This window comes from Globicephala melas, chromosome 14 (genome assembly GCF_963455315.2).
Source record: "Globicephala melas chromosome 14, mGloMel1.2, whole genome shotgun sequence".
In the NCBI taxonomy this organism is placed as follows: domain Eukaryota; kingdom Metazoa; phylum Chordata; class Mammalia; order Artiodactyla; family Delphinidae; genus Globicephala; species Globicephala melas.
The window spans coordinates 62869575-62874761 of record NC_083327.1 but is presented as its reverse complement, the minus strand read 5'-3'; the positions used below and the strand labels follow the sequence as shown (position 1 = coordinate 62874761).

The following is a 5187-nucleotide window of genomic DNA, read 5'->3' as shown; positions in this document are numbered from 1 at the left end:
AGTGCTATCCAAGCTTGCTTTCAAATGGGCCAAACCAGTTTTAAACAGTTACTTACAACATCCTGCCAATTTCCATTTCATAACAAGCATGAAGTTAACATTTTTAAGAGAAAGAACAACTTCACTAGTAGCCCAGCTACGAAGAAAAGATATTCAACCTTCTAATAAAATAGTAATGCTGCAAGCTCAGCGGCTCATAAAACATTTACAACCTTCAGCCAGTAAAGTGCAGAACAAGAGATTTAATGTTGCTGCTTGATGGAATGAAGGGATGCTTGGTATAAGTATCACCCCAAAGCAAGTAGGCTGCAGGGGGTGCAGGAAGAAAGGTCCCCTTGTGGCTGCAGGTGTCTATTTTGTAGTTAACCAAAGGTATATGGTCCCTTGCTGACATTTTTCTTTGATAACCTAGAACTGAAGCACTAAATGGGATGGATGGAGAGAGAAGGAATTGAGCTGAGAAGTCAGTCCATGCCACCCCGTGTTACAACTTCAGTGAAACAATGTACGTTACATACCAATAAGAGTGGCGCAACCAGAGGCACACCTAAGGTTGGCCTTGCCTAGCTCAGGTGTCTTTCTTTAAAAAAAAAAAAACAAAAAAATTTATTTATTTATTTGGCTGTGCCTGTCTTCCTTGCGGCACATGGGATCTCTCAGTTGCACATGCGGGATCTTTTAGTTGCTGGCATGCAAACTCATAGGTGCTGCACGGGGGATCTAGTTCCCTGACCAGGGATCGAACCTGGACCCCCTGCATTGGGGTCGCGGAGTCTTAGCCGCTGGACCACCAGGGAAGTCCCCTGCTGTGTAGGATTCCCGCTGCTGTGGGAGATGGGGCGGGAAGAAGAGGCATGCATCAAGTTACCCAGAGGTAACTCTCTGCATCCTCTGTGTGTGTTTGAATGACTGTGAGAGGGATGGCGAGAGCCCCGGCAAGGACTGAGTTGTTTCCTTCTGCTTTTCATTTGGGACTACGGCTGGGCATGCGTTAACATGAACAAATCCCTACTTTATATGATAACAGGAATTTGTATATACAAATTGTGTATCAGAAAATAGGGATGTGTTCATGTGTGCTTTCAATCTGAGGATTTGTTTTTTGATTCTGGAAAATTCTGAGCGATACTAATTATCTACTACCGTGTCCTCAGTTCTCTACTTTGGAACTTTTATGTTATATCTATGCTAAAGTGTGAATCTAATCTTTTCTATCTCATGTTTTTTCATTGGTTCCGTGTTCTGGGTAAATATCCCAGCATACCTTCTAATTTATTAATTCTCTTTGTTCATCTAGAGTTTTTTTTTTTTTTTTTGCGGTACGCGGGCCTCTTACTGTTGTGGCCTCTCCCGTCGCGGAGCACAGGCTCCGGATGCGCAGGCTCAGCGGCCATGGCTCACGGGCCCAGCCGCTCCGCGGCATGTGGGATCTTCTAGGACCGGGGCACGAACCCGTGACCCCTGCATCGGCAGGCGGACTTCCAACCACCCTGCGCCACCAGGGAAGCCCCTAGAGTTGTTTTTATTTTTTTCTAATTATAGTGGCGATACTTTTTATTCCCAGGACTTTTTCCTGGTTCTTTATCATATCCACTTGTTTTTGTTTCATAATCCCTTCCTATAATTTCTTAGTTTGCTAAGTTCTTTTTCCCCTTAGCTCACTGGGAGTTTTAACACGGTTTTCAGATGGCTGTATTATCTCTATCCTTTCAGGGATGAATCCCCGATTCAGTGAGTATTTTGGCTATCATTTACGACGTGAGTTTCATTTCTGCATTTTAAACTTTTAATTGCCATGTCATCTTGAGTGGAAATTTCCTTTTGCTGGTGTTTATTGCCCCACTTCTCTTGCTCACCTCTCCTTGCCTCGGAAATTGTGATTGCTCTCACCCAGCCTAGGTCCCCATTCAGAGCCAAGCTCTGTGGGAGCAGTTTGGGTGTCTTATCTGTGGGAGCAATGCTGATCCCATCTCTTTGTCAGCAGGTGCCTTTGGGCGCAGGCTCTGCCTGGGAGCCTCCAGCTTCTCTCTCCTGCTGCTGGTTATTGGTGACAGGCTTGCACCCCAGCTGCAGCTTTTTCTAAGCTCTTTTTCTAGAAGGGCAAAGTACCCTGACCCTGTGTGTCACACAGCCAGGCCAACGCCACGCCCCACCCAGAAGAGGTGCAAGTCTGTTCCGCCATGCCTGGGAGCTCCCAGCAACCGTGCTAGTTTCCTATTCTAGAGCCAGGAAGACTGGAACCTCCACCATACCTCACTCTCTTATTTCTGGACCACAGAGATATTCTCTTGTTTTTGAGACTGTTTACATATTTTTAATTAAAATAAAAGCTTTAACTTATCTTTGTTCTCGGCATGAAAAAGTACTATGTCCTGTTAAGAAGGTAAACAATGCTGACCTGTATTGCAATTGGGTTAAATGTAACATTATTTCTTACCAAAAATAAATGACGGAGCTCTAGAAAAATAACAAATTAAGATGAAAATTGCAAAAAAATTCTCATGAAGTGGAAACGAGGCATTTGTAAGGTATAAACCATCTAGTACTGAGAAAGTCTTAGGAAAGTGGAGAATTAAATAAAGAATATAAGTAGTCTGAAAGTTAGAGAATTAAAGAGAGAAAATGTTCAGGTTCCTGAAGGAAAAAGGTCAGGAAAAGATTAAAGGGTGTGAACTGAAGCTGAGTATAGTTCTTGCTGAGAAGAGTCAGGAAAGACAGAGTTTATAACAATGTCAAGAGAAGCAATGGAAGAGGAAGTGGAAATAAGGGAAATTTAGACCTCCTTCTAATTCAGAACTATGTTCATATTTTCCTAAGGTTAATGCTTACTCATTCACTTCAATGCCAATGCATGTTTTGTTTATTTAAAAAGACGCATTTATTCAGCTTCATGGTCAGACTATTACATTTAGCCATCAAAAGTATGGGTGCAAAAAAAAACAACCTACATTAAAACCCTTTGTTGGAATACTTTACACTTTCCACAGAACAGAAACTGAAATACCTGTTATACAATTAGTCACAAATACAGTCCTCAATTTTTTTTGCCCATACACATGAGTATTGTCTAAAACATGTCTTCTTTGTAGCAGCCAGGCCCTGCCACCACTGCATTTGGCTGTGTCCACAAATCTATTGTAACCTGTAGCTTCCCCATCACTTCTCTGGCTCTCCTCTCCTGCTGAGCTTTGTTTCCTGGCAGTAATTAAAACCTTCTGCCACTGCCAGAGGTCCTGCTGCTGCTGGAACCGCCACAGCCACCTTGGTTTTGTGGTTTGGCAAAGTATTGGCCTCCACCACCACAGGGGCCGGCACTTCTGCCTCCAAAGTTTCATCCCTTCATGGGTCCAAAATTTGAAGATGGTTGTAACTGCCAAAATCATTGTAGCTTCCGCCACCTCCAAAATTGCTTCCACCATTACCAAACCCGTTACAGCCATCCCTACTGCCACCACAGCCACCGCCACTGCGGCTGCCACCAAAGGCATCTCGACCACTGAAGTTTCCTCCACGACCAAAGCTGTCATTCCCACCAAAGCCCCCTCCAAGACCACCACCAAAGCTTCCAGAACGACTTCCAGCTCCTTGGCTGGATGAAGCACCAGCCCTCTGTTGCTTAGGTAGGGCTTTCCTTACTTCACAGTTGTGGCCACTCACAGTGCGGTATTTCTGAATGACAATCTTGTTTAATGAGTCATGGCCATCAAACGTTACGAAAGCAAAGCCTCTCTTTTTGCCGCTGCCTCGGTCAGTCATGATTTCAGTCACTTCAGTTTTCTCATACTGTTCAAAATAATCTCTTAGGTGATGTTCTTCAATGTCTTCTTTAACGCCACCAACAAAAATCTTTTTCACAGTTAAGTGGGCACCAGGTCTTTGAGAATCTTCTCTTGAGACGGCCCTCTTCGGTTCCACAACTATTCCATCCACCTTGTGTGGCTTTGCCTTCATGGCTGCATCCACCTCCTCCACAGTGGCATATGTGACAAACCCAAAGCCTCTGGAGCGCTTGGTGTTTGGATCCCTCACTACCACACGGTCTGTGACCGTTCCCCATTTGCTCAGACTGGCTCCTCAGACTCTCATCGGTTGTTTCAAAGATCACATCTCTGAAGAGGAGCTTCTGCAGTTGTTCAGGCTCTTTGGGAGACTCTGACTTAGACATGATGGCAGTGGAGGGGGGAGACATCAACGATGCTTACTCCCCAGCGTCCACTGGCAGAAAGGAGTAATCTAGCGAACGTATCTCCCAATGCATGTTTTAAATAGTGAGCTATGTATAGGGCACTCACTCTTATGTTAAGAGCTGTTTGATCATCTGAGGTCTGACTGAAAAAGCAAACAAACAAAAAGTTCCTATTTTCAAAGAACTAAATCTAACTGGAAGAATGCAACAAAACCAGAAACAGCTGTGGTGCAATTAGTTTACTGGTGCAGACGGATGACAGAGAACTTGAGTCTGGTGGTTGCAGGAATGCCTGGAGCTGACGTGGCAAAAGGGGGTGGGACTTGATTTGAATAAAAAGAAGAGGAGCGGGGGAAAGGAAGGGTGAAGAGGAGAGAAGAGGAGGGGCTATTATAGCCCAGAAGCTCTTGCACCCCCAAGGCTAGCACTGTAGCTGGCCTTTTATAGAGGATCAATAATGTTTGTTCATAAAAGGAGGGAAGATGGATGGAGGGTAGGGGCACAGCTGAGCTGCCTCAGGGGACAGAGAGGAAACTGACCTAGAAACATGACAAAGAGGGGAAGCAGATGATGGAGGGGCTCACACACAGGCAGAGAGAGTTTAGATTTGATAGAGTAGGAAATAGAACTCCACTAAAAGTTTTCATTTTATTTTTAAAATTAACATACAATAAAATAGACTGCTTTGTGTGTATACAGATCTATGAATTTTAACACTTTTATCTACCACCGTAATCAGGACACAAGACAATGTCATCACTCCAGAAATCTCCTCTGTGCTCTCCCTTTGCGGTCACACCTTTCTCCCTTCCCTAACCTCTGGCAACCACTGGTGTGTTCTCCCTCACTCTAGTTAGTCCTTTTGAGAAGGTCATATAAATGGAATTATACTGTATGTAACCTTTTGAGACTGGCTTCTTTCACTCAGCTTAATGCTTTTGAGATTCTTCTAAGCCGTTATGTGTATTAATAGTTTATTCCTTGCTGAGTAGTATTCCATT

General features: G+C 44.1%; 1 pseudogene; it reads right to left on the bottom strand.

The window, feature by feature from the left end:
- Positions 1-3205: 3205 nt before the first annotated feature.
- On the bottom strand, positions 3206-4165 carry LOC115851544 (heterogeneous nuclear ribonucleoprotein A1-like; annotated as a pseudogene).
- Between the last annotated feature and the right edge of the window lie 1022 nt (positions 4166-5187).